The following is a 27,386-nucleotide window of genomic DNA, read 5'->3' as shown; positions in this document are numbered from 1 at the left end:
CGAGGCCGCTCGATTATAGACGTTCGGGGGGCGATGTTCTTTAGCTTCTTTCGGCATGAACTGTCACCCGTCGCGTGTTCGTCGCCACAGATGACACACTTTGGTGAGCACTCGTGACCCTGATTAGGTTCAGTTGCCCCACAATTGGAACACATGCTGATATCAGGTGTTGGGCACACATCGGTACGATGACCCGTTGAACGGCATATTTTGCAAACCTGTATTGTGGGTTTGTATGGGTAGCAGATCGCTTCCGCTTCCATAAAGTACACACACCTTGGAAGCACATTTCCGGTGAAAGTCACTATCGCCGATTCGGATGAGCCCAGCATGCGGGCGCTTTCAACTTCACACCTGGAGTGCAGATCCGCAGGTTCTGCATTAGTTCCGCCTGAGGTGTTCCGGGCGGTAAGCCATGAACAATGTCTCGCAGAACATCATCTGGGTCTGCCACATACGCATTGAAGGAGTGAAGCTGCCCCCTGATTTTTAGTTGTCTTAGTTCGCGCAGCCTTCCCGCCACTTGTTCGTGTGGTGTGGATAATATGACAATATTGGATCCGGGATGAATCCGCAGCAAAAAACTGCTGCCTCCAAAAGTGTTCTGGCAGGCCTCTATCACTGCCATAGCAAGCTCCGATCCAAGCAGATCTTTAACCATCAGACCCTTGTGTGGCCTCAAAATGACCTTGATGTCACCCTTCAGGAGAGGCGGAGGTCCACAGCGTTTCCTACGTCGGAAGTCGCTGTTAGCCTGGCTCTTTCTATGTTTTGTCGAGTCACGCTCGAATTTCTTGATATTCCTGTCGGTTCCCTCTTCGGGTTCCTTTTCGCTTTTCTTACAGTTCTTTTTCTTGCGACGTGAAAGAATGGTGTACCACGCGTCCTCAGTCCATGTTTGAGATGCTGAAATATCCTCGGCGTTCTCGAGAGATGAGTCGCTATTTATCCGCGCCTCATTATTTGATGTTACGTGTTGCAGGATGTCCCCCGCTTTATTTGGTTGAAGGTCTGACGCCCGAGAGGGGCCAGGAATAGGCTCGTCTACGTCCATAAGGCCTTGAGAATTGTTAAGCCGCGTCCGGGATGCTCGGTGAGCAAAGGGAAAGAATCGACCGCCGCCGTCCGCAGCAGTAAACCTAATCCTAGGCTTGGGCTTTTCCGTCAAAACGTGAGTCTTTTCCCATTCAAAAGTCTGAAAAGAGGGGGGAACGGCTCACCTTCGACTTTCTTGGCGTTAAGAAAAGTCCGTAGAGCCGGTAAAATATTGACTGGAGTCCTGCGAGCTCACACAAGCACCGCATCTGGCGCGGGCGAGATTCTTCCCACGCCGCGTCGCCGGCCAATGTCGATGTTAGCCCTAGTACTTGCACATATACGTCGAATTTTCTGGTGATGATAGTTCTTCGTGAAGTCGTCATAGGTCCGAGAATTCGGTATCCTCAGAAACCTTGTGACTTTACGAACACGATGACATATTATATTGGTAGTGTTCAGCAAGATTTCGGCCCGATAACATTTTAAAACGGAGCGTGATGCAGTCTGGTACTCACTGCTCTCAGACGTTTGGAGCATCCCTTTAGGCGAAATATTCTTCTTGTAGAGGACGTTGCGACGCAAGCAGTACGATGCCAGCCCTTTTGCAAAGAGGGGGACGCGAGCGTCGCTCCTGTCCGACCATACGTGCCTTTGTATCGCTCCACAGGAAAGACCCGAATGCCAACTTATACGACAAGGACTAGTCCTCAGACACGGCATGGCTCCACTAGAACATCGGCCGAACATTATGGCCAGCTTCTGCTGTGATCGGACCAACGTACTGTGAGTTTCTGTGCTTTTGTGACGGACCTGACAGGGCGCTCAGCTAGCCCTAACGGTTGGCAGAGTAGGCCTACCGTCAAGTACGCCAAAGGCCCGCACTCCTGCAGCAGCAATGGCCCCGAAAATTCGTCACCGACGCTGACGGATGGACCACCCGACTATCAAAACATTCCTAAGGTACGCAGCACGTTGCAACGCTCATTTTGCGTCTGCCAACTGGCCTTTTCCTACCTCAGTAGAGCCCACGAACGTTTCATGACGCGCTAAGCATCTCAGAAGCCCCAACTGCTGCAGAGGCTCGCGCCGCGATACTAGACATCCAAAACGAAAAGAACTTGGCTATAATGACTAGTTATGACTCCTCCGTGGCAGACAAACTCCAGCGCATTAACGAAACTACTCTTAATGGCAAAACTCACCCTGTCCACATCTATATCGCTTCGCCCCACAACTCGTATAGAGGTGTGATTCACAACGTGGAACTGAACACCCCAACCAAAGAATTGATGTGTGAACTCCGAGCCCCAAATTATGAAATTATTCCGGCTCGTATGATGGGTAAAACAGCCACTGCAATCATAACTTTCAAGGGCTCGCATGTAGCTGGCCAGGTCATCTTCGGCGGAGATGTACACGGCTGCGTCCCTCACTGACCCAAGGCGCAATTTTGCTCAAAATGCTCTGCTCTAGGACACCGATCAGACGTTTGTCGCGACAATGGTAAACAAAGGTGCAGAACATGGAGAAAGTCTGTCGGAGATCCTGTAGGGGATCATGACTGCAAACCAGGCTGCCCTACATGTGGCAAGGACCACAAGGCCGATGACCCAACTTGTGAAGTGCGACGAGCCGTTGATAAAGCGGTCAGAGAAGCGGTCTACCTGAAGCGTTTGAAACAACAAGAGGGCAACAAGCAAATGAAAGCAGTGACCATCGCAAGCCAAAGCCCAAGCCCAAAACGCAACTCCGACAACACATCGATAGACAGAACGAAGTAGTTCTAGAAGCCGTCAACAGTCCAGGAGCCGCAGCCGTTCCAGAGGCAGGAGCCGATCCAGGGGCTGCAGCCGACCTAGGTGACGCGGCCATTTCAGCGGCCGGGACCACTTCGGGGGCAAATGCCAGTCCGGCAGCAGCGGCCAGTCCAGGAGCGGCGACCAGTCCGGGGACTACAACCAGCCCGAAGGTGGCAGCAAGTCTCCGGATCACAACCATTCCCGAGGTCAACAAGACGACGAACCCGCTAGCCAGCGAAATGTGAGTAAGTCACCCAGCTCCTCCCCTTGCCCCCCGTGACCTATGCATCTAAAGTTCAAACATGAACTCAAAAATTATCCAAGGATTATAAGAACGCTCTACTTCAAACCCGCAGACCTAATCAAATGTCAACACTATCGTCACAATCACTAGAGCCTACCGAAAACACGGACATGCAAGCAGAGGAACATTCACATGAAGCTATACCATTGGGTGATAAAGTGCAACCCTTAGTACTGGAAGTAGAACCAGCGTCATTGCAACCGGCAGTCAAAAAGGCAAGATACCACACAACAGCCCTACAACACCTTGAAGCAGATTTTAAACTAAAGGACGAAATGAAAGAAATGCAAACCAGTCAAGAGGACGAGACACCTCAACAGGTTGCTGCTCAAGTTGAGGAGGCGCTAAAAACATACGCTCAACAAATAATGAGCCAAATGCGCTCGCTGTTCAACGAGCTCCTCAGCAGCCAGGCAGAGGCGATGGTCTCTACACAAGTGCAGGCTGTGATGGCCGCATTACCGCGCCAGGAAGAGTGCGAACGACCCAAAGCACGTCGATCTACCAGCGTAACGTGACCCACTCCTTACCCTTCAGCGGGCGCTCCGCAAAATCATCGGTAGAACAATGGCGACTAATCTGGCGGTGTGGCAGTGGGACTGTAGAGGGATTGCTAGAAAGCGGGGCCTTCTCACGCAGCACATTGTCGCTCAAGATCGTTGATCCGACAATCTCCTACTCCAGCAAACTAACCAAACACCTCATCTTGCAGGCTATACGGCTTATAGCCATAATTCGGCACTGGTCATTCTTATTCGTAAAGATATAGCGGCAAATGTTGTCCACAGCACGGAACAGAGCCTCACTGTACGCGTCTTTCCAACTAAAATTGTCAAGAGCGAGGCACAGCCCCCCTAATTTATTCATCACGAATGTTGGTAGCCCGCCAAAACCGAAAGTAGACTTCTTCAAGGAGGATGCCAGTCTGCGGCCAACGAAGTATTTTGATCATCTAATAGCAGGCGACTTCAACGCGCCACACACGTCATGGGGATACACAAAAACTCCTCCAAAGGATCCGCCCTAGTATACCATATGCAACAGGCCCAGCTAACTCTCCTTAACGAGGCCGACTCCCCGACGCGGCACGGAAACGCCGTAGAAGGGGATACCACGCCTTAGCTCGCCTTCATTAAAGGACAACTGTCTACGCAATGGGTTAACACGCGCGATAGCTTAACGAGTGACCACACTGTCATACAGATATTTCCGCAAATATTCCCAAAATGCCAGTGCAAGCATCGCCTCATGGATTGGAATGAGTTCCGCAAGACACATGCAGGAGACTTCCAAAACAAGCACTTGAAAGATTGGGTAGAGATGGTCAGGCAACGAATCCAGACACACACCTAGGAAATAATAGAGAAGTGGGAGCAACCAAGCACGGACAAGCATCTTCTTCTTCTCTGGGAGGCACGACATGCCCTCATTAAGAGATGGAAATGAAGTAAGCTCAATTGAAAACTACGCTCACGCATGAACACGCTCAATGAGCAGATCGTCCACTACACTGAACATCTCATTCGTGAGCAGTGGTACGATACCTGCAACAAGCTCAAAGACACATTTAATATGAGCTCCATGTGGAATTTCATCCGATCCCTCATTGACCCAACTAAGACAAAGACGGAAACATCCCATAAGCTGCGAAAGCTGCTAGAAACATTTCAGCATACCGTCGACCTATCCAACGAGCTTATAACAACACACATTGCGGATCCAGCGCAACCACAGTATGCCGACGACAAAAGCGCAAAGCCAGAAAATGAGGGTCTCACCGGATCAATCACATTAGCGGAACTACAGCGTGCCTTAGCAGAAGCAAAGCCGAATAAAGCGCCAAGACCAGACCACATTACGACAACACAGCTCCGCAACCTTCCAGAAGCCGATCATGCATTCTTACTTCAGCAAATTAACAATGTGTGGGACACTGGCAGCTTGCCAGAAGAGTGGATGACAGCCAGCATCATTTTCATTCCGAAGCCTGGCAAGCCCGAAGCCATAACGAATCTGCGTACCATATCGCTAACATCATGCGTGGGTAAGCTAATGGAGCGCATCGTGCTTAACAGACTTCTTAGTCATCTTTAGCAATCACAACACCTACCCCATAATTTGATTGGATACAGACATCACTTATCTACTGAAGCCGTTCTGCTGCAGCTACACGAAGAAATCACGAAAGAAACAAGCAGCGCACAACTTAAAGCTATTCTTGCCATAGACCTCAAGAAAACTTTTGGCTATGTTGACCACGATGCTTTTCTACAAGGGCTCGTAGCTACTGGCTGCGGAACCAAGCTTTATAACTATATTAGGGACTTCTTACGGAGTCGCACGTACACGCTACGAGTAGGTGACATCACCTTACAACAGTATACCCATCCACAGAAAGGTATCCCGCAGGGTTCCGTGATCTCGCCCACACTCCTTTATCTTGACATGTGCGTGGTCCATAGAGCGCTACGAGACATCCCCGACATCAAATATGCGATCTACGCAGGTAATATCACCATCTGGATCAACACCGGTTCCCCAGGGCATATCCAAGAAACTCTCCGACAGGCTATGAACTGGGTGCATGAGGCTGCTCAAAATATTGGCCTTAGATGTGCGCCCGAAAAACCTGAAATGCTACTGGTCCATCACACAAGATGAAGACCGCCAACCACACAAATCTTAAACGAAGACATGCCGATGTCCCAACCAAAACGCATTAGGATCCTCGGTCTCCATATCCAGAAAGATGGAGGTCCCGCTGCCATGGTGCATCACCTGCTCAGGCAAAGAGAACAGGTGCTGCACATGATGCGTAGGGTCTACAACCGAGCAAATAGAGTGAAAGAGGCGGATATGATTCAACTAAGAAACGCCCTAATTATGTCGCGCCTGAGCTATCACCTACCCTATACCAAACTCCGTCAGCAAGATATCAATCGCCTTGATGCGCTCATCCGGAAGGCGACAAAGCTGGCCAACGGCGTCCCGTTTAGTGCCATCACTAAGCTCCTCCTTGACATCGGTTGCCATAACACGGTGGCAGAATTAGTCAGCATTCTTCGTCGTCACCAAGAACTCCGTTTGCAGCGCACGTGTCAAGGCACGCACATCCTCCATAGCATCTGTCATCATCCAGAAGCTGCGCCCCTTCTGAACACGCGCCCACTACCCTCTAAACAACGCGAACTCCTAACCATAGCTCCACTTCCACGCCATATGAATCCAAGACGAGGCAAGGAGAGGCAACAACAGCGAGTTATCTTCTTAAAGAGGTACACGGCAAGACACCCTGATGGCATGTACTTCTACGCTGATGCTAGCGTTGGTGCACGAGGCTCCGCTATAGCAGTCGTGAATAACGACCTCCAAACTGTACATACTGAGTTACTCCCAAAGGCAGAGCCGACCGTAGCGGTACTGACAGCCATCGCAACCGTGATCAAACACATGCCCCTTAGTAACTCAGTCTACCCAAGAATCATATTTACCGACTCCATGCGGCTTGCAGGAAATTGTTGCACAACGATCTCCCGGCTCACATTTCGACATTTATTCAACAGCACCTTGAAGGCCCTCTGGAAATCATCTGGATACCTGGTCATGATGGGGTGCCGAGAAATGAAAGAGCTAATAGCCTGCGAGACTTTGAACCAGGCACCCTGCATTCCGCGACCAGCCCAGAAGAAAAGGTGGGCTCCTCTGCTTCTTCGGCCATATCAAGAGCTAAGACGCAATTTCCCCAAGTTCAGCAAAGTGCTCACCCGTGAACAAGGTGTACTGATCCGTCAGGTCTAGGCTAAAACACTCTCTACACCAGCGCGAACACACCTCCTCCACGACTTGTTACCTGAAGATGCCCCACCCTGCCGATATTGTGGCGAGCACCCGAACACAACCAAGATCCTCTGGTCGTGTGGACCACCCCCACCTTCCCTTCCTGCCTCCACAAATCTTTCCCCTAAACCCCATGCCGGGTGGTCGACAGAAGCAGCCAGTGCCGACGACCAACGGTAGCTTGCGGCGTTTATCAGTGCTGTACTGAAGAATGCCGCAAGCGAGGCTCCGGAATGAGGGCCTTTCCACCATACCACCCAACATGAAAATAAAGTTTTTTATGCGAAGCATACTAGCCGCACAACCAAGCTCTTCCTTGCTGCGCCGCGCGCGACTGCGTAGCTACCATATCACGTCATAACAGCTGCAAAAGCGGAGGCTCAACTCGTGCGCTCGATTGCGGCCGCGTAGCTACATAGCCGGGCCTCAGCTAGTGCGCTCGCCTGCATGAGTTTTTCCTTCGTCTAGCCGAACCAAATATAGCCAAGCAACAGCAGTTCACAACGCTAAACAGTGGTTCAACAACTAAAATAAAGGCTAGTATGCTTCGCATCGTGGGCTTAACGTTAGCTAAGCCACAGCCATTTTTTTTCTCTCTCTTGCAAAGTGCCTCGGCATGCTGTTGGTTCGTCCTTCGAGGTAATCAATAAGCAGCAGGAATCCAGTGTCATCCCTTTGCTAGCGTGAAAGATCGGCAGTACCCACGAGTCCCAGAAGGACCTTCTTGTGCTGCCGGCTCAACAGGAGACCGAGAAAGGCAGTCGGCGTCTGCGTGCCGTTTTCCCGACTTGTATGCAAGAACAAAGTCGAACTCTTGATGTCGAATACTCCAGCGTGCGAGCCGGCCGGGAGGATCTTTCAAATTAATGAGCCAGCAGAGGGAATGGTGATCGCTAACGACGGTGAAAGACCAACCATACAAATACGGACGAAATTTCAGAACTGCCCATATCATTGCGAGGCATTCTTTTTCAGTGCTGGAGTAGTTAGCTTCGGCTCGGGATTGTGTCCTACTGGCAAAAGCAGTCACTTTTTCGCTATCGCCCTGCAATTGCACTAGCACCGCCCCTATACCAACATTGCTAGAGTCTGTATGCAATGTCGTCGGGGTTTGCTCATCGAAGTGTGCTAATACGGAAGGCGATTGCATGCGTTGCTGTAGCTCGTGGAGTGCCAGCTGCTGGTCTTTGGGCATATCTTCACGGGTGAGCAGTGTTAACGTCCATGCGATGCGCGAGAAATTCGCAATTAATCACCGATAATATGCACAGAGTCCCAGAAAACGTCACAGGGCTTTTTTGTTTTATGGAATCGGGAAATTTGCGACGGCGGCAATCATATCCGGGTCAGGTCGGAATCCTTGGCTACTGACGACGTGACTGAGGAACTGGAGCTCGTAAAAACCATAATGGCACTTCTCAGGCTGTAGAGTGGGACTGGCAGAACGTATCACTTCAAAAACAGTTTTCAGTCTTCGTAAGTGTTCGTCGAACGCTGCGAAAAAGACAATCACGTCATCCAAGTACACCAGGCATGTTTGCCATTTGAGTCCGGAGAGCACAGTGTCCATTAGGCGCTGAAGTGTTGCTGGCGCCGAACACAAACCGAAAGGAAGTACCTGAATTTCATAAAGTCCGTCAGGCGTCACAAAGACTGTTTTCTCACGGTCTCTCTCATCCACTTCGATCTGACAATAACCACTTTTCAAGTCCATTGAGGAAAAATAGTTCGTGCTTCGCAACCTATCCAAGGAATCATCAATACGTGGCAGTGGATAAACGTCCTTCTTTGTGACCTGATTGAGCTTCTGATAGACGACGCAGAAGCGCAAGCTACCGTCCTTCTTCTTCACTAAAACTACAGGTGATGCTCAAGGACTATTAGATGGCCGGATAACGCCATCTTCTAGCATCGTCTTCGCCTATTTTCGTATCGCTTCGGGTTCCTTTGGAGCCACACGATACGGGTTTTGTCGGATGGCTCTGGCGTCGACATCAGCAATGATGCGGTGTTTGGTAAGTGGCGTTTGACCAACTCTTGAGGCAGAGGAGAAGCAGCCCTGGTACTGATTGATGAGCTCAAGAAGACGGTTCTGCTCAAGGACCATTAACGTCGGATTAACGTCTACAAAAGGCGCAGCTGTGTGGTTTGTAGAGGCCGACTCCTGCGCTAAGTGGCAGTCTTGTATTGGTGTAACGTCGTGGAAATAGGCGACAGCAGTGTCTCCAACGATGTGTCGGCACTCCTTACGATGATTCGCCAGCAAGAGTTCGGCGCTACCATCGATTACATTCATAAGTGCTCTGGCAATGGAGACGCCGCAATTCAGTGCTAGCGCACTGATATGTTGAGCTACTCCAGTCCTATTCTGCCGGCTGTCACAGTGCACCTGTACGAGAGAGCAACAACACGTAAGTGAGGTTGTTGTTGCTTCTCATGAGGGACATAAGCTGAACTCGTGGCAAATGTGACGTTTCTTTCACTGATGTTAATCACGGCGCCGTACTCACGTAGGAAATCCATGCCCAATATAAGTACTTTACAACACTCACTAAGGATGACGAGGGTGGCGACGAAGGTTGAACCGGCGATTAAGATTCGGGCCGTGCATTTCCCAACAGGTGTCGTCAACTGGCCTCCGGCGGTTCTTGTGTTGGGCCCGTGCCATGGTGTCTTCATCTTCCTTAGTTTGTCGGCGACCTGTAAGCTTATGATTGAAAAATGGGAGCCATTGTCAACCAGAACGGCTACTTCGTGGCCATCAATGCGAACGATGAGCTCGGCGCTGAGGAGGTCAGTTACGTCTTTCGTACTTGTGTCCGTCGTATTTGTCGTATTCGTCGTATTTGTCGTTGTACTGGGCGTTTTTTCGTCATCATAGCCTTCACGTCGTCGTTCTTTGATAACGGGGGTTGTGGAGAAGTTGGAGTATTGGCAACCTCACCCCCGGAGGTCGCTGCGGCTAGTTTCCCCGTCGAGAGCAAGGGGATCTGTCCCTAGTGACTTCGGCAAAACTGCGACGAGTCGGCGCATTGTAGCGCACAGGAGATGGAGAAAGAGAACGTGGTCGGGGCGTCGTCGTATTTTGTGGCTTACTGTTCACAGGAGCGTCGTTTTAAGCGCGTCGACCATCGTACGGAGAATAAGTATAGTTGGCAGGAAAGCTTCGATGTTGAGTGGCGCGATAGTTGTTCCATTTGTGGCAAACTCTATAGACGTGTCCAGCTCCACCACATTGGTAGCACACTGGTCGACGGTCGACGGTGCACCACAAATCGGTTTTCCGACGCGGATAGTTCGGCGTTAACTCTTCATGGAGCCATGGAGTGGCGTCCGCATGTCGAAAATACGGCATTGCTAGTGCTGGCATGATCGGCGGGGTTGATAGAGTCGACGAGGGTGACGATGTCGGCTCTGTTTGTGGCGTAGGTGGTGTTGTAGTTATGGGTGTCAATGGCGTTGAAGTTGCGTTGACTGGACGGCGAACAGCCTCCGCATAAGTGAGGCGCTGCGGAACGTTCCCACAGTCTGGCGCTGAAAAAGCTTGCCGGACTTCTTCCCGGACCATAATAACAACAAAAGATAACGCTGGCGTCGGTTCCGTAGGCGCAACGACAAAGCCGAGCTGCCGAAGCTCTTCTCGCATCACGTCTCGGACAACTTCACGCAGAGGCATGTTGTTACTCGCAGCGAGTACGGAAGTGTTCGCCGCCGAGTTGCTCATTTCATGCGGCCGGTATCGTTGCTGCAGGGCCCGTGCAATGGCTGTAGCCTCTTTTGTGAACTGTGCCACTGTTGTCAGTGGATTTCTCACAAGGCCGGCAAAGAGTTGCTCCTTCACTCCTCGCAAGAGGTATCGCAGCTTTCTTTCCTCTGACATGCCTGGGTCTTCCCTACGGAAAAGACAGGCCATATCTTCCGAGGACATAGTAACACTCTGATTAGATTTTTGAACGTGGATTTCAAGGAGACGCTGCGAGTTTTCCCTCCTGCCAATGCTTGAAAAGGTATCGAGCAGCTGTGCGCGGAAGTCGTCCCACGTGGCAAAGCTCCTCTCCGGTTTACGTACCACATACGAGCATTGTCCTCCAAGTAGAAACAGACACTCGAGAGTATGTCCGCCGAGCTGGTCTTATGGTTTTACTGGGCGACACGCTCGAACTGGTCTAGCCAATCTTGGACGCCTTCAATGGCATCACCATGAAAGCTCTCTGGGACCACAGTATTCTCTAGTGTTACTTGAGATGGAGCTGCGGTGGGCATGTTATATGTAGGAGGCAAACAATTTCTCGAAGTTTCTTGCAGGGGACTGGACTCAGGCGCTAAACCTAGCAGGCGACGACTAAACCAGGGAATTGGTGTTTCTATGCCCGATTTTGACTCCGGGCTCCATCGTCGGATCCGCGAAGGGTTGCCAAGCATGACGAATACCCAGCACCTCCACCAGTGTAACGACGTGGGATCGACGACTATGCGTAGCAGCACCGCCAAGAAATGCACTTTATCAATCGTCCAAGCGAAAACAGTAACCTCGTCTTCGTTTCCCCGCCCCGCTTCACTTAAAAACGCGCACAACTTCAGCGTCGTCCCCACTGGCGCATACCAGCTGCATTATGGTTGTGCCAAATGTAGTTGTGTGAATATATATATATATATATATATATATATATATATATATATATATATATATATATATATATATGTAGCGTTCCTAACTAGAACGGCAAGAGAAATGACATCATCTAAGTGAGACGGGGGTCGTCCGCCCTTTTATTCCCACTTCTTCCTTCTCACTTCTCCCCTAGCACCTTCCTTCGTCTTCTTTCATGCGTCCAGCGCAGACCGCTTCACTCTTCCGGATTTCTTTTAATTACACCTCCTGGGGTAATACTTGAATACGTTTCCAATAGCGGCGCACTCCGTTTGGCCCGAGGCTCCGGCGTACCAGACATTCTTCAATATTCCATGCTGGCATGCAGTCTTAATAACTTGAAATGGTCCGCAATATTTTGAATTTGAGGGCACAGCTCCTTTCATTACAAGGACATAGTCTCCAGGCTGTATGTCCGGTATCTGGCTACTGTGCCTTTTATCAAAGTTTCGCTTCATGCGGCGCTTGTAGATCTCCTGTTCTTTGACAGTTTTCCTTACTTCCGCAAGTTCGAGGTTCTCTAGGAGACTAGCTCACGATCTGCAGGAAGTATGGGCGCTGTACCTGAAGTTACAAAATGAGGGCTGCAGCCTAAACTCGTGGTGTATGATCTGTTGTGATGCTTCACAGCGGCCTCGAGACAACACTTCCAGCCACCGGCAAAGTCTGGATACATCTTCAGATACTGCTTGATGTCTCGTATGGCACGTTCCGCTAGGCCGTTTGCTGCCGGGTGGTATGGAGAAGAATACTTTATCATGATGCCGTGCTCCTGGGGCCACTTTGATAATTTGGCACTCCGAAAAGCCGGCCCGTTGTCGCAGGCGAGCGTCTTTGTGTGTTTAAAACACTCAGCTTTGAGGAGGTCTATTACGCTGTGTGCGTCTTCTTTGCCAGCTTTAGCCGCAATCGTCCGTGTGCACTCATTTATGGAGAGCAACAAAGCTTGCGTTCGCTTGACTCCTTCCCCCTTCTTTTTGAGCTCCGCGAAGTCCAAATGAATTACTTCGAACGGGATGCTTGAATATTCAGGGTTTGTCATAACGTCTGTCGATTGCTTGAATTTAACTTTGTTCACCTGGCAGAGGTGGCATGTGCGGATGTAATTGCTGATGTCGTTTTTCATGCCCGGCCATCTGAATCTCATGAGCAATTTCTTATAAGTGCGCCAGAAGCCATCATGTCCACCCGATTCAGGGGTGTCATGGTATAGATGAAGAATCCTTGGAATCATAGTTGGTGGTACGTGATACCTTCCATTGATAAACTGGAGCTCTTCTGTACCTTCCCATAGCTTAATATGATTGATTGTATCTGGATTATTGCTTGATTCCTGTACAAGTAATCTTGATAGTGCGTCAGCGTCAGTGAGGAGTGGGCCAGGACGGTGCGAAATTACGAAATCAAATTGTTGCAGATAGTTCACCCATCTAGCAATGCGGCCTCTCGGCTGGGCCATGCTCAGAAGTTGAGTCAATGCTTGATGGTCCGTGAAAAGTATGAATTTGGCACCTTCCAGGTAAGTACGAAAGTACTGCACAGCTTTTAAAACGGCCAGAGCTTCCTTTTCTGTGGTACAGTAATTGATTTCGGCGGGTTTCAGGGTATAGCTGTAGTACCCCACGACGTAGTGTTTGGTTTGATCAGCTTGTTTGGATGGCTTCTGGTATAGAACTGCACCGGTAGCATAATGTGATGCGTCCGTGTTCAGCACGAAAGGCAAGGAAAAATCCGGTATTCGCAAGATGGGGTCCGACGATATTAGTTTTACAAGCTCACGATAGACAGCTTCGCACTTCTCGTCCCAATGAAAAGGCACGTCTTTCTGAGTTAAACGTGTGAGGCACCTTGTTCTCAGTGCGTAGTCTTTGATAAACGCCCGGAAGTGTCCTGCAAGGCCAAGAAAAACGCGCAGGGAGTGCACATCATAAGGCTTTACCAGCTTGGAGATTCTCTCAACCGATTCTTGCTTGGTGCTTTTAGTCTGTCCATCAAACACCCTGCCAAGAAATACTACGGTATCTTGAAAGAACGCACTTTTCTTGAAGTTGACTTTGAGTTGGGCAAGACTGAGGGCATGAAGAACTTTTGAAAGATGACTACGGTGTTCGTCCTTTGTCTTTGAGTAGATGATGATGTCGTCGATGTACACATTGCAAAATGTGCCCAGGTAAGGTTTCAGAATGTCCGTCATAATCTTCTGAAACCACGCAGGGGAGTTTTTCCAACCAAATGGTAGGCGGTTGTACTCAAACAAGTCAAATGGGGTTATGAACGCGGTGCACTTCTTCGTTTCTTCACTTAGTGGAATCTGCCAAAAGCCCTTGCAGAGATCTATTCGTGAAAACCAATGGCAACCACCGGTTTCGTCAATGATGTCGTCGATTCTCGGCATTGGATAAGGTATCAATTCAGTTTGACGATTGAGAGCCCGGTAGTCTGTGCAGAGGCGGAATGTCCCGTCTTCTTTAGGTGCAATAGTGATAGGAGAAGCAAATGGGGATGCAGAAGGCCGGATGATACCTGCGTCTAACATTTCTTGCAACTCCTTTTTCAGCCACACCTTTTTATCTCTGGACATATTATAGGGGGTTCTACGAACCACTGTTTTATCTGCGAGCTCGAAAGGAACGACATGGGATTTCATTGCTGGAGGGTAGCTTCCTATGCATATAAGCTCTGGGTACTTAGTCTTGATGTCTTCGTGGTGAAAAATTAGCCTTGATACACTAGGTTCTTCACCAGGGTCTTCTGTTCTTATCGTGTCTTCGGCCATTACCTTGTCATCCCAATAGAGGTTCATCTTAAGTTTTTTCATGTCTGGACGGGACAAAAGAAAATCGTAGGTGACATTGGGAATGGCCAATACGTCACTGGTAATAGCATTTCCTTGAAATTCAATAGCCAGGGTTACCCATTCGCTATGCATGGTCACTGACCCATCGTAGGCTTGGACACGCAATGTTCTACCAGCGTGCAGACGACTGGCATCCACTCGAGTCTTGTTGATAATAGATACCGAAGCTCCACTGTCAACGAGAGCCTTGACTTCAATGCCATCTACCTTAATGGGGGCGTACAATAAGCTTGACGACACCAAATATACTGTCTCACTGAAGGTCTTTTTCTGGGGCTTGTGATGCACGGTAGACAGATTATGTGGAAGTAGGTTGCCGTGAACTGCGGTAATTGGTTCTTCACCATCCTCACAGTCATGATTTACGCTTCCCAGAGATTTGTTTATGAAGCTGTGTTCACATTCAGTTGACGGCAACGACTCTAGATTGGAATCAATTGCTCTGTTCTACCATCTGGCTGTCTTCTCGATGTAATTCTTGGCACTGAGGTCTGTAGAAAGTTCAGAAGGTCATCAAACGTTCTTGTACCTTTGAGCTGGACATGACAACGGATCTCGATACACAGCCCTTGCGTTATCAAAGCTACAACAGCAGAAGACGACAGCTTCGGTTCTGCAGAATACAACAGGCGACGCTTCTCAAGACAGTACTCAAGCAGAGAGCCACCTGTATAACTGAACCGCAGTGCCGCATCCCATCTTTCTACTGCGTTGCCTTCGAAAGCCCCTAAAAAGTTGCTTTTCCACAGTTCCCAACATGTTGTTCCATAATCCATGAGTTGAACGCCATACCAGTTTCTGGCTATACCGCCCAAATAGCGGCGCATATGCAAAATCTTTGTGTCGTCGGAGTGCCACAGATTCTTGTCACAGGCGTACTCGAAAAAACACAGGCAGTAGTGTGCAATTTGCGATTTTCCTTCAAAAACATCTGGTTCAACAATACTTCGTGCTGACTGCTCTCGACTAAGCGCTTGGACGAAAGTTCTCATTATTTCGATCTGTTGTATAATGTTCCTTTGCAGTTCCATAACACTTAAGTCTAGGCTCACCTTCCCGGCAGGCGTTTCCTCTTTGAGGGTGCCACGTCGAATGGGTTCCAGAACGAGTTCGCTCAGTGTCTGCAGTTGTAGATTCACTGTCACCGATCCTGTTTGCACGAGGGCTTGGCGGCTGATTGCAGCTTGTTGCAGTACCACGTTGATCAGCGCGGTAGAACTAACTTCAAGAGGAAGGTCCGTCGCTGGCTCACCGTGCACTTGGTATCGGGTGAACACAACAGACTCTGATGACGCCTGGTCGACGAAAAACGTCACCCACATCGCTGGTCTTCGAAAACTGTCGGCTGCGCCAAAATGTAGCGTTCCTAACTAGAACGGCAACAGAAATGACATCATCTAAGTGAGACGGGTGGCGTCCGCCCTTTTATTCCCACTTCTTCCTTCTCACTTCTCCCCTAGCACCTTCCTTCGTCTTCTTTCATGCGTCCAGCGCAGACCGCTTCAATATATATATATATATATGAGCACTTGAGCAGTAAGCGTTCGCGACTAGAACGTTGGAGCAGCGAGAGGTAGTGTAGCCGACCGAGCACCGTAACAAGGTTGTTTTTTCTCGTCGTCGTTGTCTCTCTCCTAGCCACAGCCCCACTGCTCCCTATCTTACAGTACAGTTATCTCCCCCGCAGAAAAGGAAGCCGTCCCGGTGACCTACGGGTAGGACAGCACAGGCGGATCAGAGTAGGGCTTGAGACGCTGGGCATGCACAATTTCACGTCCACGACGGCGATGATACAAAGGAAGCTCGAGGGGTTCCACAATATAGTGGACTGGAGACGTTTGTTTGATCACGCGGTATGGGCCTTGGTACTTCGACGCGAGTTTCGGTGACAGTCCATTGGTATAGGCTGGAACCCAAAGCCACACTAGCGAGCCAGGAGCATAGGGTACAGGAGCATTGGAACTTTCTCTATGGTTCTTCTGGCGTTGCTGGTCTTCTGACGTAAATATACGGGAAAGCTTGCGACACTCTTCTGCGTGTGCAGCAGCTTCGGATAGGGTAGTTGTTTCCGTGGAGTCAGGGTGGTACGGAAGGATAGTACCATTGTGGAAAAAGGTTCGCGTCCATACAGGAGAAAGAAGGGGGAAAATCCCGTGGTAGTCTGCGTGGTGCTGTTGTAAGCGTAGGTCAGAAAACATAGAACATGGTCCAATTTGGCTTGGTCGGATGCAACGTACATGGCCAGCATATCACCAAGAGTGCGATTAAAGCGCTCGGTCATGCCCCTAGTCTGCGGATGATACGCAGTAGTGGTGCAATGAGTGATGCGGCATTCTTTGAGGCGAGCCTCGATGACGTCGGAGAGGAAGACGTGGCCTCTGTCACTGAGTAATTCCCTGGGAGCTCCGTGGCGAAGGATCCAGAAATCAGGCGACGTCACGTGCAGAAGCGCTGGACAAAGGGGAAGTTTCCGCATAGCGCCTAAGATGGTCGATGGCCACGATTACCCAGCGATTGCCATCTGATGTGGTTGGCAGAGGTCCATGCCTACTCGATCAAAAGCATGTGCTGGGCAAGGCAAAGGCTGCAATGGGGCAGTTGAACGACGAGGGGGATCTTTACGGCATTGGCAAACCAAACAGGAGCGGACATGATGATGGATGAATCGATACATCCCCCGCCAGTAGTAACGAAGGCGTAGACACGCGTATGTCTTCAGTACCCCTGCATGCGCACAGTGGGGATGGTCGTGGAACGCTGCGCAAATATCCGAACGCAGGTGTCGCGGGATAACAAGCAGCCATTTGCGGCCGTCCGGGAGGCAGTTGCGATGGTACAGGAGCCCGTCGCGAATGGAGAAGTGATGTGCTTGGCAACGTAATGCGCGATTGTTAGTGGGTGTCATTGGGCTGGACAAAAAACGCAGCGTGGACACAATCCATGGGTCTTTCTTCTGCTCCAGAAGAATGTCCGTGGCAGTAAGGGAAGACTCAGACAATGAGGCGTTCGGGAAGCTAGCCTCGTCTGTTAGTGGCGAACGAGACAAGGCATCCGCATCCGAATGTTTTTGGCCAGAACGATACAGTACGCGAATGTCATACTCCTGCAATCGAAGGGCCCTTCAAGCAAGAGGAGCGGACGGTTCTTTTAAGGATGACAGCCAGCACAGCGAATGGTGATCAGTTATGACGTCAAACGGGCGGCCATAAAGATACGGACGGAATTTGGTTATGGCCCAAATTATGGCCAGGCATTCCTTTTCTGTGACAGAATAGTTCGATTCAGGTTTAGTGAGTGCACGACTGGCGAAGGCAACGACGTACTCATCGAAGCCAGCCTTTCTCTGAGCGAGAACGGCCCCAAGGCCAACGCCACTGGCATCCGTGTGTATTTCAGTTGGAGCCCTGGGGTCGAAATGGCGCTGGATTGGTGGTGACGTCAAGAGACGACGCAGCTTTGTGAAGGCGGCATCGCAATCCGGTGACCAGGTTGAAAGGCTGTGGCCGCCATGAAGAAGCTGCGTTAAAGGTGCTATTATAGTGGCAAAATTGTGGATGAAACGGAGAAAGTATGACGCTAATGCAATAAAGCTGCGTAGTTCTTTCAAAGTCGTTGGTCGGGGAAACTGGGCAACAGCTTGTAGTTTCGCCGGATCAGGAAGTACACCTTCTTTCGACATGAAATGGCCGAGGATGACCACCTGCCGGGTAGCGAAGTGACACTTCTTCAAGTTAAGCTGGAGGCCAGCATTGGCGATGCACTTTAGGACGCGTTCAAGTCGAAGTAAGTGGGAAGGACAGTCCGGTGAAACGATAACGATGTCGTCCAGATAACACAGGCATATCTGCCATTTCCGGCCGCGAAAGATATTGTCCATCATTCTTTCAAATGTGGCAGGCGCATTACACAGGCCAAATGGCATCATGGTGAATTCAAATAAACCGTTAAATGTGATGAAAGCAGTTTTCGGACGGTCTGACTCAGCCACTGGCACTTGCCAGTACCCGGGTCGTAAGTTTAAGGATGAGTAGGATTCAGCGCCTTGGAGGCAGTCTAGCGCGTCGTCAATACGGGGTAGCGGATAAACGTCCTTGCGTGTGATCTTATTAAGTCACCGGTAGTCCACGCAAAAGCAAATTGTGCCATCTTTCTTTTTTACCAGCACTACAGGAGAAGCCCAGGGACTGTGAGAAGGTTGTATGACACCACGTTGGAGCATGTCTGCAACTTGCTCAGCGATCACGCTACGCTCCGCGGCGGATACACGATACGGCCTGTGGCGTAAAGGCGCATGGTTGCCGGTGTCGATGTGATGGACAACAGTGGAAGTACGGCCTAAGCGAAATTGTAGTAGGTCGAATGACGTGCGAAAGCGGTCTAGAAGAAGGAGGATCTGAGCGTGCTGCGCTGGAATGAGGTTGGGATCAATACTCTGGTAAAATGTTGGGTCACAAATGTTGAGAGGAAAACTTGAAGGGCCAGAGCGTCAACCGGAGGAGAAGTCGGGTCGTCAGGTACATCGTAAAGGAAGCTTGGTTCGATTTCCTTGGCATAACCAACACACTCATTGTGGAGCAGCCTAGCCGGGCAAGGAAACAGGTTCGATACATAAAGTGCGCTCGAACCTTGTCGAATGGCAAGAAGGGCAAAAGGAAGCAAGAAAGGATGGCGGCGGGTGACAAGCTTAGACGGCGTGAAAAGAACTGTGGAGCCGGAAACCCCAACGCAGGAAACGGGTGCAAGTGCGGCAGAGTATAGAGGAATCTCGGTGTCGGCGGGGACGAACACACGACTGGAAGTGTCATGAGTATCTTCAAAAACGTTGGTGCCGAATGGCGACAGCGCGAGATCAGCACGGGCACAATCTATAACGGCATGATGAGAGGACAGAAAGTCTCATCCTAAAATCATGGCATGGGAGCAGCGAGGCAGAACAACGGACTCAATATTGTATAGAGCGCCGCTTATAACAACACGCACGGTACACTTCCCTAAGGGTTCAATCGGCGCAGCGCTTGCTGTACGTAATGAAATGGCTGAATAAGTCATCGCAACTTTTCTAAGGGTAAGACGAAGCTTGTCCGAAATCACTGATATTGCTGCTCCCGTGTCTACAAGCGCATGAACGGCAGTGTCTTCTGCATAAACTTCAAGCACGTTCGCAGGAAATAAATGAGGTCTTGGGGAGTTCGCTGAAATCGCAGTTCTTGCCTCCGGAACTGCGGTCCTTAGTTTTCCTCTCGGATAGCTTCAGGACGAGGATAAGCGGCAACAGAGAACGCCGACGCGGAGACGGAGACCGACGGGTATTGAAGGGACGCGAAAGAGGAGACGAGGCTTCGAAGGGCTGAGCGGCAGTAGCAGAACGGGACGGAGAGTCGAAACCGTTACTTTGTGCCCTCGGAGAATCCGAAAGATACCATCCACGCCGGCGGCAAAGACGTGCAACATGCCCAGGTAGGCCACACGAATAACAGATAGCCCGATTGTCATGGGTGCACCATAGATTGAGAACAGCGGGCGTAGATTGTTGGAAATATTGGCGAGGTGGGCGCACGGGCTGCTGTGGCGGCCAGTATCTGCTTGGAGGGGCAGCAGAAATGTTGCAGCTGCTTGCGGAGGTGAGGGAAAGGCGCTGGTAAGTCTGGATTGATTACCTGCAGAAGGAGGCCTTGGATTAGCGACAACGACAGCGTACGTAAGTGGCACAGGCGTAGGAGGCGGTTGATGAGGAAGTGGTACTGCGTTAGCGACTTGTTCTTGTATCAGGTGACGGATATCTAGAGACAAGCGCGGCGCTGAGGCTGGAGCGACTGGCAGAAGAGAGAGTTGGCGCACCACTTCTTCTCGTACAAATTGCTTGATTCTGTCGAAAATTTCTGAACTGCAAGGAGTAGAAGTGACACCATCACTCAGAGCTGAAAGTGCGACGTCCGGAGCGAGAGCTCGGCGCGTAGAAAGCTGCTGTTTGCGCAGCTCCTCATAGCTCTGGCAAAGCGTTATGATGTCGTTGACCGTCTGAGGATTCCTAGCCAAGAGCATTTGGAAGGCGTCGCCTTCTATGCCTTTCAAGATGTTCTTGACCTTGCCATCTTCGGTCATATCTGGGTCTATACGCCGGCAGATGTCAACTACATCTTCAATGTAGCTCGTAAAAGTTTCGCCCTTTTGTTGGGCACGACAGCGAAGCTGTTGTTCAGCCCGAAGTTTACGCACAGCAGGGCGACCGAATACTTCTTGAAGTGCCGTTCGGAATGCTGACCCGGTGGAAAAGTCAGCCTCATGGTTGCGGAACCAAAGATGGGCGACCCCGGAAAAGTAGAATGGGACGTAGCCAAGCTTGTCAGCTTCAGACCATTTGTTGTGGGCACTCACTCGGTTGTATGATGACAGCCAGTCCTCTACGTCATCCTCACAGTTCCGTTGAATATGGGAGGATCTCGTTGGCGTGGCGCACCAGGACAGACGACTGGAGGCTGTGCCATGGGTGGCGTGGTAGGGCTAGTCTCCTCAGGCATGGGAGATGTGACAGGGATCGTCCGGCTTTGGAGTTCCAGGTTGGCAATAAGTCCAGCACCTGCCACCAAATGTCGCGAAGCACTTTGAGCAGTAAGCGTTCGCGACTAGAACGTTGGAGCAGCGAGAGGTAGTGTAGCCGACCGAGCACCGAAACAAGGTTGTTCTTTCTCGTCGTCATTGTCTCTCTCCTAGCCACAGCCCCACTGCTACCTATATATATATATATATATATATATATACACAAACTGAAATCCGCCCTAACCTTCCTTTATCCAACCTAATTGATCTTACTCCGCCTTAATCAACCCTAATTGTCCATATTCTGTCCTGGTTCACCGTAGTCCTCCTTAATCCCCCTTAATTCACCTTACTCGACCTCCGCCCTAGTGCACCCTAATCCAGCTTAATGAATCCTAATTCTCCTTAATACACCTTCTTCCACCCTAATCTACCCAAATCCTGCTTCATCCACTTTATTCGACCTTAATCCACTCTAGTCCTCCTGAATCGGCCTTAATCCTCATCCATCCGTATTAGTCCACCTTAGTCATAATTATCAAGCCTAATCAACCGTAATCCTCATTAATACAGAATAATACACCCTATTCGAGCTTAATCAGACTTCATCCATCTTAATCAGCCCTATTCCCCTTAATCCTACTCCATTCACTATAATTGGTGGGTACACTATCTCCGCCACGGATCGACTCGGTATTGCGCTATCTTCTGAATTGGCCCACAGTTTTCTTTGTCGACGCCACTTTTTTCTACAGAGCCTGTCGACGCCCACTCTTTGGTTAGAACCTAGCCATGTACAGCTTCACGGTAAAAATTCGGAGACACTCAAGTTTACCATTTCAACGCGATAGAACTGAAAGATCCCTGACTGCTTCTTACGCTTCCTGGCAACTGCCGCTTATGTAACCGTAATATGCACCTGGAAACGCTGGCGGATAACGCTATGCACAAAGGCAAGCTCTCTCTTCCGTGAGCGGATCTGCTGTTATTTCTTCGCACTTTAAACATTTCACTCTGAGCTGTAACATAAAATGTATGCGCTGTTGGTTTTTAACGTGGTTGCGGTAAGGAACCCGTGTCGCAGAAAATCTGGCGTCGGCGTAGGACATCGCTTCGGCAAAAAAAAAATTTCTAACTGAATTCTAGACCACGCATACCCAACCAATTCTCTACCACCAATGTTGCTCCTACCTTGTATTTTAATGTAATGTACTATAATGTAATGTAATGTAACCAATGTAATTGCACATGTTACCTCTTATCAGAATGAAATAATAAAAGTGCGAAACAATAACAGGAGATTGATCCGCTCAAGAGGTCGAGTTTCTACCAGAAAGTTCCCCTTCGTGCATAGCGTTCGAAGCCAGCGTTCTCCGGTTTACTTTACGGTAACATAACCTGCAGTTGCCGGACGCATGAAAAGCAGTAAGGGGTCTTTGAATGCCACCACGTTCCACTCTTCAAAGTGGAGCTTAAGCGTCCTCTATCTTTTTGCATGACATTTGTTTCTCGCCTGTCATTCTCAAAATTTCAATGAATAACTATGTACAGATGAGAGACAAGGTATGAGCACCTTTCCGGATATAAGAGTGGTTGGGTAATCGTTGTTCAAAATTCTTTTCGTCGAAGCGACTTCGAACGCTGGGCGTTACACGCGGGACACCGGACGCCGACGTGGGATTTTCTGCGACATGGGGCTCTTAACGTTTCTCGCATTAAAGAGGTGCAGCAATCTGAGCTACGTAAAACAATTGAGAAGGACAAAATAAACGAAAACGGCACATGTCTCTTTACAGAAACGAAAGTGCAGGCACTAAGTCTGGGAACGAAAAAAATTCGCAATTCCGCCTCAAATGCGAAGCACCGATTGCTATAGCAAATTAGTAGATAGCTGTACGAAGTAAGGATAGTAGTTTTATCGGCCCTATAAACTTGTAAACATTCGCTTACTAACTAAATTAACAATGATATAATGTGTAAGCATGGCTCAACGAGGACGTAGAAAGAAAGAGACGCACATAGACAGCGCTCTCTGTGTGTCTGCTTCTTTGTACGTCCTCATGCAGTCGTGCTTACGCATTCTATCATGGATTCAAACCAACTAGCCGGCCAACTTTTAAGTGAATTAAGCAACACGGTGTCATGCGCCCACAGGTAAACATAAAAACATCTCGCTCGATGAGCACGGAAACTCGCTGTGAAAATTTTAGAGTGAGGAATCGCGGCAGCAGCAAGCGAATTGACCTTGGTGCACGTCTCCCTTCAGCGCGAGCAAAACGTCCAAAGCACGGCGAATACGAAGCTACCGGCACTACGCGCACTCTGCAAATATCGCGGATCGCTTCGAAGATGAGGGCCGTGCGTGTGCGCACTTCGGCCACATCGCAGATCACCTTCAAGACGCACGAGCGCCGGCAACACGTCCCTACGACATGCGCCAAGGCGTCTACTACGGCGTCCGCGATTCGCGTGGCCAACGCCGTAGCAAACGCCTTGCTTGTCTCCACTGTGTAGGGAGCCGCAGACGAGGAGGACATCGAGGCACCGTAGCAGCCGCCGGAGAAGAAGCTCCTCCTCCCTCGTCTCACCACCGGCCTCGCGCGACAAAGGAGAGGGCACGCTTCCGAACTGCGTTCCTCACTCGCGCACGCGAGATTGAATCGCGTTGGCCGGCTCACTCTCACACACTTTCACCGATACGGAACCTCCCGGCAACAGCGACGGCTACGCCAGAATTTCACCTGAAGTGTTCGTATCACTGCTAGCTCAATAAACGCGCGGCTATACTTTTAAAGCGTGGTTAAAACAAAGTCAACTGGACTGACCAAAAAGGGGGACGAAAGACTACAAAAACGCAAGAATGAAAAAAAAAACTGAACCGAACGAACGGCGAAGGTGACAAGATGAAAAAAACCTGAGAACATGTGAAAATGCCAAGAAGGGAGGACACTAAAACACGCGCAAAAACGGTGCAGCTCAGCCTTTACTCGCGAGCAATTACATTCACGGAAAACGCAAACAATCTGCGCGTGAAAGTTACCAGTTTTACAAGGCGCCTTCCAGAAAAGCAATCTCTTCCCACAAAAGAGAAGCATACCGCGTACTAACACACACGCCTCGGTGAAGCGGGCTCGTTTCGGCTCCCAGTGGAAAGTGTTCGATTGGAACCCAGACTACCTAAACGCACCAAATTTTCTTTTCAAAGTCATCACTTTCCTTGTTTTACTGGAGACTGCGGGAAAAATTGGACGCCTATCGGAGCACTGATTATACGTGATTTTACTGTTTTCGCCATCGGCCATTTTCGGTACCAACGCTCGGTCACACTGCCGCCGACGCCACTGGATTTCGGCCTAATGAGTCATATAATGATTTTGCCTAAAAAAACAGTTTAGATTAGCTTTACGTTACAGCAACCACGGACTACGAATGCAAATCTTCAAAAAATTCCAAGTCACACTTTGGTTATACGCCTACTAAAGCACGCCTATATAGCGCATATAACAGCACTTGTGATAAATTGCCGCGGAAAAACATCACCCATTCAACATTAAAAACACAGCAAGGCGCATAAAACAAGCACTTAAGATGAAAACGCGTTAAAGATATGATGACATAAGCGAATTCTCTTTATCCAGCAATGAAAGAGAAGGATGGCTTATGCATTTTATGCGAAGCATATTACGAGAGCACAACCCAGCTCCTCAGGCGCGGCGGTGTTGCCTTCAATAACCTTTGACCCCATGCCATACCACGTGACACCGTGACGTCACGACAGAGGAGAAACGGGGCTCCAACTCGCGGCGTCGCGGTGGTATATAAGCAGCTGCGCTTGCCTCTGCTAGACATTTTCTAGGTGGCTTTGATCGGATGCGGCGAGCGTCGAGCACCGCAGCGTTCGGCGCGACAACGAAATTTCTAGGTGGCTTTGGCTCAACTCTTGCAAGATGGGCTGGGTGGGAATCGAACCAGGGTCTCCGGAGTGTGAGACGGAGACGCTACCACTGAGCCACGAGTACGATGCTTCAAAGCGGTACAAAAGCGCCTCTAGTGAATGCGGTGTTGCCTTAGAAACGAGCTGTTCTCGTGCGTCGCTTGCTCAGGCGCACATTTCGTTGCCGCGCCGAACGCTGCGTTGCTCGACGCTCACCGCGTCCAATGCGGGGCGCATAGTCGCTGCGCCGTAGCCCATTGTCTTACACCCCTTGGTGGGTCGACGGGAACGCTGTCGCGTTCCACTCTTGAAGGCGAAGCAGAGTAACGCATGAGTTGTTTCTTCGTCTAGCCGAACCAAATATAGCTAAGCAACAGCAGTTCACCAGGCTAAACAGTGGTTCAACAACTAAAATAAAGGCTAGTATGCTTCGCATCCTGGGCTTAACCTTAGCTAAGCCACAGCCATTTTTTCTTTTGTTTTGCAATCCAATGTTTTGAAATATTGCGCCAAGAACCTTGTGTATCAGATTCCTGTGATGAGTGGTCATGTGTACGTAGGGCAGAGTGCGAGATGCATTAACACGAGACTAAGGGAAATCATGTCTACACTGAAAAGTCGCCCTAGTACGCATTTGGCGATGCATTGTCATGAACATGATTGTTCACCTTGTCTTAGTAGCCCCGACATTTTGTTTAGGCATAGGAATCAAACCGAGAGAAATTATGGAAACTCAATGGATTGCAAAACAAAAGGAACAATACATGAGCCATCTTTCTGTTTCACTGTTGGATAAAGAGAAGTCGTTTCTGTCATGATATCTTTAACGTATTTTCATTGTAAGTGCTTGTTTTAAGCGCCTTGCTGTATTTTTTAATGTTGACTGGGTGGCGTTGTTCCGCAGACAAGTGTTGTCATATGCGTTATAGGCGTGCCCTGCCGACTAGGTCGTGAAGATCTGTGGGCATTTAAGCAAGTGGTTCTTCGACAATAAAACCAGTCATTAGAAAGCACTCGTTCTTCTTTAGCTGCTTTTATTCGTCTCTGCTTGTTTGCGCACAAGAAGTTTTTTTGAAAAATGAAGCAATAGAAGACGCGGAAATATGAGCATTCGGGGCCGGCCACATGCGTCGCTCTTAACGCAAGACCGTTCTGACAGGGTACGGTGGTAAAAGACAAGGCAAATATGCTGCTACTTTGCATAATACACTGAGTGAAGCACAACGCAGTCTTATTCATAACAGCCTAAGGGTAGTGGGGAATAAAAACTTACCGCAAACGATGCAGTGAAGCATAACGATGTGAAATAAATTATTTTTCTTGCGAGCTTTGAAAAGGGGTACATCAACATATCATATAATTTCACTTGCGGCACTGAAACCGCGTCCTAAATTTATTGCGACAGCATGTAACGCGCGTACGGGAACGTCTTTGGAAAAGGGCATATTACCATGAACCCTTGCATGAAATGCGAAGGCCATAAAAAGGGCGTGCTACTGGTGGGATTATCTTCAAAATGCATAAAAAAAGGAATGCCATTATTCTGAAATAGAAAACTACAAAATCGAATAAGTATATTTATGCGCTAGATGCTATCAGAAGCTCGCAATGTTATGCATAAATTAATGGGTATTCGCTTTGACAATGAAGTTGGATAAATAGGGAAGCTACACGGATTTGTAGACTTCTCAGACTTCGGCTTCAGCATGACAAAGCGAACGTTACAGAAATCTGTGGACGGTTCGCTTGTTAACGGAAAAAGTGCCGCTCAGGCTCAATAAGCTTGAAATAAGCAAACTTACGGCTATTTTCTGAAGACACGGTGATGAAGCAGACCGGATCTCCGTCTTCGTCCTCTTTATGGTGTATCATTCGACTCTCGCAGCCAATTTTTCAAGACGCTAATAAAAATTGTTTATTCGTAGTCAAGAAAATCGAATAATTTTTGCTCATAGAGCTCTGATTTGTGCTTCGTTTTCTATTTTAAATTAATGTTAACCACTTGCGGCGGACGTCAAAGAAGGAAAGACATTTCTTGCAGCGGTGGTGAAGAAAGGCAGGGAATAACGCTGACTGCTAGTCTACCATCCTTTCCTCGACAAAGCTTCGCAGAACTTCGCGATGCGAAATAATTTACAGGCAATACGCAAACTCTGCGTTTTTCTACTTTCTCGTACCAGCATGAAGTACCGTGGCTTGAAGCATCCCGCGGAAAAAAATATGTTAGCATTTATTGACATACAATGAAGTCTCGTGCAATTCCATCAGTTCTTGTTTAGAGTGGATAACGCTTTCAGATATTCGTAATGGAGTTATAGTATTATTGTATGTCAGAAAACGCAAAGCTGAGCTAAAGAAAGGGTAAGGAACTTGGTTGGTAATGGCCACCTGGGGAGCACAGTGAGTATTTAGTTTCCCACTGGCGCCCA

General features: G+C 49.3%; 1 protein-coding gene across 3 annotated transcripts in view; it reads right to left on the bottom strand.

The window, feature by feature from the left end:
• Window positions 1–26,839, bottom strand: part of LOC135907193 (phospholipid-transporting ATPase ABCA3-like) — a 327,820-nt gene extending 300,981 nt beyond the window's left edge. For all 3 annotated transcript variants that reach the window (XM_070525205.1, XM_065438877.2, XM_070525204.1), the window contains exon 1: window positions 26,760–26,839. The gene's annotated coding sequence lies outside the window, so the exon portion shown is untranslated. The remainder of the gene's footprint in view (window positions 1–26,759) is intronic.
• Window positions 26,840–27,386: the final 547 nt, after the last annotated feature.

Source organism: Dermacentor albipictus, chromosome 9 (assembly GCF_038994185.2).
Source record: "Dermacentor albipictus isolate Rhodes 1998 colony chromosome 9, USDA_Dalb.pri_finalv2, whole genome shotgun sequence".
Lineage (NCBI taxonomy): Eukaryota > Metazoa > Arthropoda > Arachnida > Ixodida > Ixodidae > Dermacentor > Dermacentor albipictus.
This window is presented reverse-complemented; position numbering and strand designations above follow the sequence as displayed.